The 13,567-nt window shown below is 40.8% G+C and overlaps 1 protein-coding gene across 10 annotated transcripts in view; it reads right to left on the bottom strand.

Moving 5' to 3' along the window:
* Positions 1 to 13,567, bottom strand: part of PPP6R2 (protein phosphatase 6 regulatory subunit 2) — a 152,905-nt gene that overhangs the window by 135,320 nt on the left and 4,018 nt on the right. For all 10 annotated transcript variants that reach the window (XM_043968423.1, XM_043968421.1, XM_043968422.1 and 7 more), the window contains one exon: positions 1,385 to 1,481. The gene's annotated coding sequence lies outside the window, so the exon portion shown is untranslated. Of the gene's footprint in view, positions 1 to 1,384; positions 1,482 to 13,567 lie in introns of those variants that run through there.

Below are 13,567 nucleotides of genomic sequence, written 5' to 3' on the forward strand. Positions count from 1 at the left end.
GGCAGGAAAAGATCCCAGAGGACCCCCTGAACTAGCTCAGGGTACAGGAACTGCTGCCATCTAGTAGCTTGGTCACCTACTTCCCAGTTCCCTAGTGGGACTGAGGTAGCAAGGATCTGGAAGTAAGAGTGGTAGAGAGCAAGCCCTATGTGCTGGGCAAGGAACAAATTCAGAAACAAAACTAACCAAAATCATATAATTATCTCAATAGATGCAGAAAAAAGCTTTTGACAAAATACAGCACTCATACCCATTAAAAACACTAGAGAGCATAGGAATAGGTGGAGCTTTCTATAAAATAATAAGCAGTATCTACCTAAAACCATCAGCAAACATAATATGTAACAGGGATAAGTTAGAGGCATTCCCAATAAGAGCAGGGGTGAAACAGGGATGTCCATTATCACTTCTACTATTTAATTTCATATTAGAAATGTTAGCTTTAGCAAAAGAGAAGAAAAAGCTATTAAAGGAATTAGAATAGGCAAGGAGGAAACAAAACTATTACTCTTTGCAGATGATATGACAGTATACTTAGAGAATCCTAGAGAATCAACTAAAAATCTACTTGAAACAATTAACAACTTTAGCAAATCCACATAAATCATCAGCATTTCTATACATGACCAACAAAGCTCAGCAGCAAGAGATAGAAAGAGAAATTCCATTTAAAGTAACTGTAGACAATACAAAATATTTGGGAGTCTACCTGCCAAGACAAACCTAGGAACTCTATAAACACAATTGCAAAACACTTTTCACACAAAATCAGATCTAAATAATTGGAAAAATACCAATTGCTCATGGATAGGCCAAGCTAATATAATAAAAATGACTATACTTAAATTAATTTACTTATTCAGTGCCATATCAATCAGACTACCTAAAAATTATTTTGTAGAGCTAGAAAAAATAACAGAATTCATCTGGAAGAACAAAAGGTCAAGAATATCAAGGGAACTAATGGGAAAAAAATGCACAGGAAGGTGGGCTAGCCATACCAAATCTGAAGCTATACTATAAAGCAGCAGTCATCAGAAGTATTTGGTACTGGCTAAGGAATAGAGTGGTAGATCAAAGGAATAGGTTAGGCACAGGAGACACAGTAGTAAAAGAGTATAGTAATCTACTATTTGATAAACCCAAAGACTCCAACTTCTGAGATAAAAACTCACTATTTGACAAACTGTAGTTGTGTGACTCTGATTCTAGGAGCAGAGTGGGTCTCAATCCCAGCCTCCTGCCCAGTGAAACAACCAAGACAGGAATCTCAGATCAAAGAGGCACCTAAAGTTCAGTCACTCTGACCTACAGAGCCTCCCAGTAAGCTAAGACAAGTTGTCTACTGAAACTCCTAACTAGGGGGAAGCCAACAGATACCAACCTGGGTCAGGAACCTCAGACCAAGAGGGCAGCAAGCAGAATTCACCCCAATCACATCATTTTGGGGATACTGAACGCTTATAAACTCCCAGCTTGACCTGTGAAAACAGTGGACAGATGTCAGAAGAGAGATCAGGGCAGACATTACCCCAGTAGTATGCAGAGGACAGCTAGATGGTGCAGTGTACTGACCACTGGTCCTGGAGTCAGGAGGACTCAAGTTCAAATCCAACCTCAGACACTTGACACTTACTAGCTGCGTGACCCCGGGCAAGTCACTTAACCCTTATTGCCTCAAATATCTGGGGCCATCCCAGTTGTCCTGATGTATATCTTGCCACTGGACCCAGATGGCTGTGGAGGAAAGAGTAAGGCTGGTGACTGTGCACAGCCCTCCCTCACTTAAATCCAATTCATTGCAAGACATAACATCACCTCCTACAGTCATGGTCCTCTCAGAGAATGAAGGACAAACAATGCAGAAGCCAGCACTAACATAAAGCCCAAAGTCAAGAAGTAGGCTACATGATTGAGCAAACAAAGAGACAAACAAAAATAATTCCACCAAAAAGAGCTCTTATGGAAAAAAGGAAACTCAAAAAGACACAAACCCAGAAAGAGAATGATTCAAAAATATTTAAAAGCAGAGCCTCGAAGAAAAATATAACTTGGACATAAGTCTAACCAGAATTCCTACAAGATGTTATTTGTTTGTTGGTTTGTCTTTTTTAAAGAGAAAGCTAAAAATTATTTTGCGACAGCCAGGTGGCACAGTGGATAGAATGCTGGGCCTGGAGTCAGGAAACCCTGAATTCAAATTTGTCCTCAGACACTTCCTAGCTGTGTGACCCTGGGCAATGTCACTTTACCCTGTTTGCCTCACCTGTAAAATGAGCTGGAGAAGGAAAAGGCAAACCACCCCAATATCTTTGCCAAGAAAACTCCAAATGGGGTCACAAAGAGTCAAACACAACTGAAAAAAAATGAGTAACAACAACAAAAATTATTTTTTTAAAAATGAGAGTTTGTAGAGGAAAAGGTGGGAAAAAGAAATGAGGGGTATAGAAGATATGAAAAGCATTAACAGCTTGAAATAAGAGGTACAAAACTTACCCAAGAAAAGAACTTCCTGATAATTAGAATGGATCAAACAGAAGCTAATGTAATGACTGGAATGACGCCCCCTGCTGCAGACTTACTGCACGACGCTCTGCCATGAGGAGAAGGCGTCTGAAGGCAAGACATCCGGCTCTTTGGTGTCAGGAAGTGACGTTTGCTTGTGGGAAGAAGAGGGGGTGAGCTGGCACTCTCACTCTCTTTCCTCAAGACTCAGGTGGAGAAGGGAGCTAGAAATGCGCTGTCCCTTTAAGAGACAGATGAATCTAGGCCTTTCTCTTTCTCTTCACCAAATTCTTATTCTTCTTAAGAAATGCTTAAAAGTCTAACTCTTGCTAAAGCTTATAATTTATTGGCGACCACTCAGATATTTTAGACAGACTAGCTAGAATTTTAGCCCCATTACACTTAAAGACTCCATGAAAAAAATGTGCAAAATCAGTGGACTGTACACCAAAATAAAGTCAAAATGGGTACATGATTTGGATACAAAGGGTGATGCCATAAGCAAATCAGAAGAGTAAGGAATAGTCTACATGTCAAATCTATGAAGAAGGGAAGGATTTACAACCAAACAAAAGCTAGAGAGCACTATGAAATGTAAAATAGATAATTCTGATTATATTCAGTTTAAAAGTTTTTGCACAAACAAAACCATTGCAACCAAGATTAGAAGGAAGGCAGAAAGCTGGGAAACAAATTTTACAGTGTATCTCTGACAAAGGCCTCATTTCTCATATATAGAGAGAACTGAGTCAAATTTATAAGAATACAACCCATTTCCCAATTGATAAATGGTCAAAGGATATTAACAGGCAGTTTTCAGATGAAAAAATCAAAGATCTCTGTGGTCATATGAAGAAGTGCTCTAAATCAGTTTTGATTAGAAAAATACAAATTAAAACAACTCTGAGGTACCATCTTACACCTGTCAGATTGGCTAATATGACAAAAAAAGGAAAATGATAAATGTTGGACAGGATGTGGGAAAATTGGGACACTAATGCACTCATGGTGGAGCTGTGGACTGTTCCAACCATTCTGGAGAGCAATTTGGAACTATGCCCAAAAGGCAACCAAACTGTATATACCCTTTGATCCAGCAATACCTCTACTAGATCTGTATCCCAAAGAGATCATAAAAAAAGGGAAAAGGACCTTTATGGACAAAAATATTTATAGCAGCCCCTTTCATGGTGGCAAAATACTAGAAATTGAAGGGATGCCCATCAATTGGGGAATACTTGAAAAGGCTGTGGTATATGAGAGTAATGGAATACTATCGTCCAACAAGAAATTGTTATGGGCCTGGGTACCTCATTTGAATGGCCCTGGGTACTATGACAATTGGAGTGACGCCACCTGCTGGAGAGTTACAGTAGGAAAGCTCCACCATGAGGAAAGGGCATCTGAGGGCAAGCCATGTGGCTTGGAGGTCAGTTCCTTGGTGTCAGGAAGTGACGTTTGATGTTTTCGGTTTAGACAGGAGCCTTGTGGGATGAAGAAGGGGTGAGGCTCTCTCTCTTTTGTCAGGACTCTCATGGAGAGAGGAGCAAAAATGCTGGCTCCCTGAGATAGATAGATATAGGCATCTAGGCCTCTTTCTCTCTCTTCACCAAATTCTTATGCTCCTTAATACATGCTTAAAAGTCTAAAACTCTTGCTAAAGCTTCTAATTTATTAGCGACTACTCATTAGACATTTTAGACAGTATAGCTAGACAGCAACATGGCAGGTCGGATGATGGGGTCTCTTAGAAATAGTTAGATTTTTACCTTTCTCATTAGATGCTAATGCTCTTTAATAAATACTTAAAAGTCTAAACTCTTGTTAAAGCTTCTAATTTATTGGCGACCACTCATGAAGTTTTTTAGACAGTATAGCTAGATAGCAACTTTATAGTACCCCAGAAGTTTTGTGGGGTAAATTAAAAGAACCTTCTCCTTGAGAAACTAAACCAAAGGACAGACATACTTAAAGAGATAAGCTGCACAGGATCTGGACTGAGCTAGCTCCAGGACCACTACCCTTCACTCCAGTTTCCCCCACCCCTCAGAGAGATAAGATTAGCTGTGGCTGCTGCCTTTGTAGCATGAAAAGGACAGAGATGGCTTGAGAGATCCAGAGCAGCTCCTCACTCAACTTCCCCCAGCCACCACCAGTGGGGGATGGTCTTCCCCCAATAAGGGAACTTTCCACAGTCGGATGATCACTCTATTGGACCACCACAGGATTTTCTTGTTTCCTGCTCAAGAGCCATGCCTCTGTGCCATGCCTTCTCCCCATGAGAAGAAGTCCAAGGATTTCTCTCTTGGTTTCCTTTCCCTAGCACCCTAAGTATTATTTTATTCTAATTGGATTTGTGTGCAAGAGGGTGTAATTTTTTAAAGAAGAATTCTTAAGGACCCCTATCCCAAACCCCCACCTATTTTCCCATAACAAAATGATGAATAGGCAGATTTCTGAAAAACCTGGAAAGACTGGTACAAACTAATGCAAAGTGAAATGAGCAGAACCTGGAAAACATTGTATACAATGTCAGCCACATAGTGTGATGATCAACTCTGACTGACTTGGCTCTTCTGAGCAATACAATGATCTAAGACAAGTACAAAGGACTCACAAAGTAAAATGATATCAACATCTGGATAGAGAACCGATGGACTGTGAATGCAGATCAAAGCTTTTTTTTTTCACTTTATTCTTTTTCATTTTTTTCCTTTTGAACTATTTTTTCTTTCACAACTATGACTAATGTGGAAATATGTTTTATATGATAGCACACATATAACCTATATCAAACTGCCTACCATTTTAGGAAGTAGGAAGGGGAGGGAGGGTGAAAAATTTGGAACTCAAAATCTTGTAAAAATGAATTCTAAAAATTGTCTTGACACATAATTGAGGGGAAAGGAAAAGAAAAAATCTTAAAAATAAAGTGAGGGAGCTGGACTAGATGTGAGGGGGGCAGAGAGAAAGATCCCCTTTTGTCCTAGAGTTATAAGGAACATGGGGCTGAAACATTCTTGAACCTCCCTTTTAAAAGCCAAAGCTGCTTACCTTCAGTTTTAATGGCTAAAGTCAGGCTTTGAGCCAGTAATGACTAGATCAGCATAAAAGCACAGTCATTGGGGCGCCAAGGGACCCACCACTTCCCTTCTCTCTGCCCTATTTAAATGTGCTGATAACTGGCTTTATTCTGGGAAGGGTGAGGAAGGATATGAAATTTTCATTTGTATTTATTGTGAAGACATAATTCAATTCAATTGTATTTCAACAAATGCTAAGCAATTACTGTGGAGAGCACCATGCAAAGGAATAAAAGGTCAAGAATACCAAAGAATGCAATGGAAAAAATAATTGAGAGACCCAGATCCCAAACTCTACAACGAAGAAATAATTATCATAATTATCATTGGGACTGGAGAGAAAATGGAAAAGAGAAATAGACACATAATCAAGACGATGAAAGAAATGTCCATAGAAGTCTCATGTTCAATAAAACTGAGAACACAACCATCTTGGGAAGGGACTCTTTATTTGACAGGAACTACTGAAAAACCTGGAATGGGGCCCGGCAAAAAGAAGCTGAGATAAGCAGTGGTCTTCTACCACAAATTCCAAATGGACAAATTATGTAAATAGTTTTTAAATTACACAATAAAAAAGAAATTATATTGTTTACAGCTGTGGACTGGTAAAAAAAATCTGTAACCAAAAATTATATAAAAGAGGTCAGAAAAGGCAAAAACAGACCATCTTCATTATAAAAATCAATAATTCTTTGCATTACTATTAACTCATTTAGAATTTTTAAAATTAAGTATTAGGGGGCAGCTAGGTGTGTAGTGGATAGAGCACCAGCCCTGGATTCAGGAGGACCTAAGTTCAAATCCAGTTTCAGACACTTGACACTTACTAGCTGTGTGACCCTGGGCAAGTCACTTAACCCTCACTGCCCTGCAAAAATTAAAAAAAAAAATTAAGTATAAGAGAAAAATCTGCATTAAAACTGATAAAAACTTGACATCTGAAATCTTTAAGAAATTAATATGGGGGCAGCTAGGTGGCACAGTAGATAGAGCACCAGCCCTGGATTCAGGAGGACCTGAGTTCAAATCCAGCTTCAGACACTTAACACTTACTAGCTGTGTGACCCTGGACAAGTCACTTAACCCCAATTGCCTCACACACACAAAGACAGAAAAAAAAGAAATTAATATGAATTCATGAGAATAAGAGCCATTCCCCATTAAACAAATAGTCAAAGAATATGAAAAAACATTTTTTAAAAAAGAATAGGAAGGGGCAGCTAGATGGCGCAATGGTAAAGCACCAGCCCTGGATTTAGGAGTACCTGAGTTCAAATCCAGCCTCAGACACTTGACACTTACTAGCTGTGTGACCCTAGGCAAGTCACTTAACCCTCATTGCCCTGCAAAAAAAAAAAAAAAAGAATAGGAACTACAGAACTACAGCTAGGCACCTTAAAAATGTTCAACTCACTAGTAATCAGAATAATGCCAATTAAAAACCACCCTCATAGGGGCAGCGAGGTGGCGCAGTGAATAACGCACCCACCTGCCCTGGATTCAGGACTACCTGAGTTCAAATCCAACTCGGACATTTGACACTAGCTGTGTGACCCTGGGCAAGTCGCTTGACCCTCATTGCCCTTCAAAAACAACAACAACAACAGCAACAACAAAAAAAACACCCTCACAACTGTCAAGCTAGCAAAGATGTTAAAGGAAAAATTAATTCCTGGGAGGGCTGTGGGATGTCTGCTCCAATTGGCCAATGACCCAAGAGAGTGTTTTGTTGCTGTTTAGTTGTTTCAGTCGTGTCTGACTCTTCAAGACCCCATCTGAGGTTTTCTTGGCAGAGATACCAGAGTGGTTGGCCATTTCCTCCTCCAGCCTCATTTTACAGATGTGAAAACTGAGGCAAACAGGGTTAAGTGGCTTGTTCAGGGTCACACAACCAGTAAGCGTCCGAGGCTAGATATGAACTCAGAAAGACAAGTCTTCCTGACTCTAGGCCTAGAGCTCTTAAAGACATAATTCAATTCGATTGCATTTCAACAAACACCAAGCAATTACTGTGTGTAGAGCACCATACAAAGGAACAAAGGTCAAGAACACCAAAGAATGTAATGGAAAAAATAAATGAGAGACCCAGATCCCACACTCTACAACAAAGCAGTAATTATCATAATTATCGTTGGGACTGGAGAGAAAATGGAAAAGTAGACAGAGAAATAGACACACAATAAAGACAAAGAAACAAACTCAGCCACCTAGCTGACCCTCCCAAGAAAGGTGCAGACAGCAATCAAAGGCCCATGTGTGTAGGCAATGTCTATAGTGCTTTATTTGTGGTGAAAGAGAAATGTCCCCCATAGATATCAACAAATAAATTCTGGCCCATGACTGTATTGTAGGGAAGAATGAATATAACGAATTCAGAGAAACAGAGTTAGACTCGTATGAAGTAATACACTCAGAGAAGACAGCATGTAGAGGAGACTAACCTCTGGCCCGATGCAATAGTCAGCAGCTTGCATCTAATTAAAGGACACACCCTTTTTATTAGCAACTAAGAGGCTAGACATTGGGAGAAGGTACCCTTTGTAGGGGAATCATTGGAGTGTTGCCTCAAAGCCAACCCAAAAGAAGTGTGCGCCCCGCCCCAGGGGTAGGACAGACACAAAATAATGTCATCGGCCCTGAGGAGCCTCTTCTCATTTTACAGAGGAGTGATCTGAGGTGGCCTGCCCCACGTCACAGGGACTCACTCTTCCCCTGCACCAAGTAGTCTCATGACTTCTTGAGAAAAGAACTTGTTTTCCCATGCCAAAGGTCCAAGATACATAATGAACAGAGAGGAGAGCAGGGATCACCAAGAAGAAGATAGCAGAGGCTTCTGGATATCAAGGTATTGATTGGGAACACAGAACCAGATGGACAATGCCAGCAAAGCCTGAGAGCTGAGACAATCTGATAGTGCCAAGCAAAGTGTGGGTACTGCCAGACTGGGAGCGGAGAAAGACATAAGTCCATTTGTATAAATACCAGCCCCAGAAAGGGAGTGGACCAAGATTTGAGGAAGCAGACCCACCGAGGTGGCAATGTGACATGGATGGATGCCTCCCTTCACAAACACCCCCAAGTCTGTTCATGCCTCTAGTACTTCCCCTGTTGGTGCTAGGAGGTCTCTGTCTGACCTTCAGCGAAAGCCCTTCCTACCTACACTGAGAGGTGAATTCTAGTTCTGTTCTTTATATGCTTTGTTTGTCCAAATGTTTATTAGGACCTTGTTCCTTCTAAGGGAATGAATGAATAAAGCATTTATTAAGCACTTACTATATACAAAGCTCTACACTAAGTGCTGAGGGTACAAATAGAAAAATAAGACAGCGCCTGGACCCAAGGACCTCATATTCCAAGGAGGGAACCAACACACAGGGAAGGTTTCAGTTGCAAGTAAGTTGGAAAGGTCCCCTGGTCCACAGGGGGCTGATAGATGGTCCAGCCTCCTCTGACACCATTTTCTGCTCATGAAATCTGATCTGTTTGTGATGCTGAACCAATAGACAGGGCTGAGGACATTAGAGGCCAAAGATTCCTGTCTGGGTCCTCACTCCCTATGGCTGCAGCCCCTAAGGGGCAGCTCCTGGGCTGCCTCTCCCCAAGGGGCTGCTTCCCAGGATGGGTGCAGAGGACAGTGGCTGGAAGCGTGGCTGTTCCCAGGGCTGACTCCATCAGGGTCTAAGGGGAGAATGGGGGTGGTTTGACCTGTCTGGCCCACGCAGCCTTGCGCAGGTCCTTCCAGGTGCCCAGCTCCTTCAGCTAGGCTGGTCTGTCTGCCCTTTGTGTGGCAGAGGAAATCTGAAAACCCCAAAATGCCTACCTAGAAAACAGGGAGCAATAAGCCAAATCCAGATGTTCCCAGACAGAATTGGGGATACAAGCAACACAGATGTTTCTCAAACATAAGTTCTCCAAAACTGAAACTCCTTTGGAGAGCAGTCACAACACCTGAGTAAAGGAAGCAATCCATCCCAGCTCCTCTCCACAAGGATCCCACAAAGATCTAGAAAATGAACCAAGGGGCATCTAGGTAGCGTAGAGGATAAAGCACTGGCCCTGGATTCAGGAGGACCTGAGTTCAATTCTGGCCTCAGACATTTCACACATACCTAGCTGTGTGATCCTGGGTAAGTCAATTAACCCTCATTGCCTTGGGAAAAAAAAAAAAAAGAACCAGACTGGGTCCTGACCAGGAAATCCAATGGGAAAAAAATCAGCAAGACTCATTTCTTTCAGGCCTGGCTGGCACCAGAAGGCAGCACACTGGGGATGGGGTGTAGCCCCAAGGGCATTGCAGCACAAGGAGCTCAGACCAATTGAGAACTAGTACTTTCAGACCCTCAGACCCTGAAGAACCTTCCAGATGTCTTCTGGTGATTGAGTCAAGAAGCAATCTGTTAGCCGCCAACAATTTGAGGGCAGTGACAAAGGCAGTTCTGAGGGGAAAGGAAATATCTTTAAATAATTTCACCCACAAAGAAAGAATGGATGAACAAATGGGGCATACAACTAAAGAAACTAGGAGTTAATACATTTTAGAACTCCATTTAAAAATCAAAATGGAAATACTAAAAATCAAAGAAATCTTGTACAAATTGAAAACAAAAAACCTCACTGAGTTGTCAAATCAGCAAGCATTTATTAAACACCTACCATGTGACAGGCAGTAAGCTAAGCACTGGGGATGCAACAGAGGCAAAAACAGTCCCTGCCTTCAAGGAGCTCCCATTCTAATGGAAGAGACTACATGCCAAGAACTACATCTATACTATACAGACATGTACACATACCATACAGTCAATTGGAAGTAATCTGAGAAGTTGCTAGCACTGAGGGGAATCAGGAAAGGCTGCTTGCACATAGTAGCAAAAAAAACCTAGGGGAGGGGGTGATTTAAAAAATAAATAAAACACTAGATGAACCAATGGCTAATTTGAGAAAGAAACAAACTAAAAGGAAAACCAAATTACCTGCATCCAAAATTTCACAACAAATGAAGAATAAAAAAAATTATTAGAAACTATTTTGCCCAATAATATGCCAATAAAACTGATGACTTACATGAAATAGAAGAATATTTCAAGACTATGAAATACTCTGATTAGCAGAATGAGAACCAGAGGACTTAAATAATGTGATTTCAGAAAAGGAGACTGAACATGAGTTCCCAAAGGGACAAAATCCAAGACTAGCTAGACTTACAAGTTAATTCCATCAAACATCCAAAGAGTAATTAATTCCAATACTACATAAGCTGTCTGAAAATTAGGAACAGAAATCTTTAAAAACTCCTTCTATGGGGCAGCTAGGTGGTGCAGTGGATGGAGCACCGGCTCTGGATTCAGGAGGACCCGAGTACAAATCCGGCCTCAGACACTTAACACTTACTAGCTGTGTGACCCTGGGCAAGTCACTTGACCCCAACTGCCTCACCAAAACAACAACAACAACAACAAAAACCCCTTCTATGATATAACTGTGGCCATGATACCTAAGCCAGAAAGGTCAACAAAGAAAACTATGGACCAATATCCCTAATGAATATTGATGATGTAAAAGTTTTTAATAAGATATTGGCGAGAAGATTCAGTGATATACCACAAAGATTATACACCATGACCAAGTCAGATTGCTATCAGGAAAGCAGAGTTGGTTTAATGTTAAGGAAACTATCAATATAATAGACCAAGTTAATATCAAGAACAACAAAAGTCATACAATCGAAAACCATTTATTAAGCACCTACTATGTGCCAGGCACTATGATAAGGGCTGGGAATACAGAAAGAGGCAAAAGCCAGTCCCTGACCTCAACGAGTTCACAATCTAATGGGGGAAACGACATGCAAATAAATATATACAAACCATAAACAGGAAAATTAGGAAATCCCTAAAAGAGGGAAGGTGCCAGAAGTAAGAGGGGTTGGGGAAGGCTTCCTGGAGAAAATGGGCTTTTAGCTGGGGCTTGGAGAAAGCCCAGGAGAGGGACAGCACTCGGCATGGGGGATGGCCAAAGAAAACACCCAGAGTGGAGACGGAAGGTCTTTTTGGAGAAAAAGTTAAGAGGCTGGGGCCACTGGATGGATGAGTATGAAGTAAGGAATAAGGTATATGAAGTCTATTGGAAAAGGGGGGGGGGGCGGGGGGGGTGTTTATGAAGAGCTTTGGTTTTGTATTTGATTCTGGAAGTGAAAAGTCCCGGCTATTGGAGCAAGAATTTATGATGTGAACATTGAGTGTTGACCTACTGTGATGGACTAGATTCTTCTCACCAATGCCATGGTACAGAAGAGTTCCAGGGAACTCATGATGGAAGAGGATCTCCAAATCCAGGAAAAAAAAAAGAACTGTGGAGTAGATGCTGAATGAACCATACGATTTCTTTTGGTTTTGGTGCTGATGTTTTTCTATTTTGAGGTCTTTCATCATTGCTCTGATTGCTGATTTTTCTCTTATAGCATGACTAATGCAGAAATAGGTTTAATGTTTTTATATATATATATATACATATATATATACATATATATACATATATATGTATGTATGTATGTGTATATATATATATATATATATATATATATATATATATATATATATACATATATATGTATGTATGTATGTGTATATATATATATATATATATATATATATATATATATATATATATATATAACCTATATCAGATTGCCTGCTGTCTAGGAGAGGGGAGAGGGAGGGGAGGGAGGGAGAAAAATCTGAAATTGGAAAGCTTGTATAAACAAAAGTTGAGAACTATCTTTACATGTAGCGGGAAAAAAAATAAAATATTAATTAAAAAAATAGCTTGGGTCCTGGTTGTGAAAAACTATCAATAAACTAAGGACTTTAATTTGATAGTAGACTCAAAAAAAAAAAGAATTTACGAAGTGACAAAAACCGAGGAGAAAACTGGAAAGCAGCTGGGCCAGAACAAGGAAGCTGCCCAGTGCTGACTTCAGGCCGAGTGTATAAAATTCTCCATGGTAGCTCCGGCCTGGCCCTATTGTGAGGGGTCGGTAATCTCAGCCAGTGGTAGATTGGCTGTGTGCTTTTGGCCATGTTGTTTCAAGGCTTAGGCGCTGCATGTCAAGGGGTAAGACGACACATCATTCATGGAACCCATTTGAAAAATTCCTCACTGATAAAATTATTCCAACAACTCTGATACGCTGTGCTTGTGATTTACTTACTATTGAGTTCTTGTTTTCTTTGGGGGCTGACATCCCTTTCACCTGCTGCCCACCAAATACAGCTCAGAGTTGGCACAAAGAATTGATTAGGAGAAAGAAAAGGAGGGAAATTGAGAAAGGGAAGTTTACATTTATTGATTGAAAAATCACAAAGACTGCTCATCCTAGCACCATAGTTTCCTCCTCACTCCATTTCCTCCAAACATCTTTTCCTCATATATACTCTGAGTTTAGATAACTTGTTTGCTAAACAGAAGTTTTATTTTGAATTGCTAAAATCTACTCATATTAACTCATTCTTTTTTTTTTTTGGCAGGGCAATGGGGTTAAGTGACTTGCCCAGGGTCACACAGCTAGTAAGTGTCAAGTGTCTGAGGCTGGATTTGAACTCGGGTCTTCCTGAATCTAGAGCCGGTGCTCTATCCACTGCGCCACCTAGCTGCCCCATGTTAAGTCATTCTTAACAATAATATTATACATGCATACTCTTTGACCTAATAATACCATGTGAGAAAATAATGGGGTTTGGGGATTCCCAGAGGCCCCTCACTGAGAGAGCTGGCCTGACCTTTCTTAAGGTCAGCCCAGAGTCAGGAACTTACCTCACTCAAAACCACACCCACCTGAAAGCCTTGTTACCGCCTGAGGATCTGTTCTCTGGGCTCTGACACCACCCTCAAATCTAGTGAACCAATAGATTTGAACGATGCTAGCCAATTAGCTTTGAGCAATGTATAAGGGTGGGCTCTCCTCCTGCCCCCAGCAAGCT

Source organism: Dromiciops gliroides, chromosome 5 (assembly GCF_019393635.1).
Source record: "Dromiciops gliroides isolate mDroGli1 chromosome 5, mDroGli1.pri, whole genome shotgun sequence".
NCBI lineage: Eukaryota > Metazoa > Chordata > Mammalia > Microbiotheria > Microbiotheriidae > Dromiciops > Dromiciops gliroides.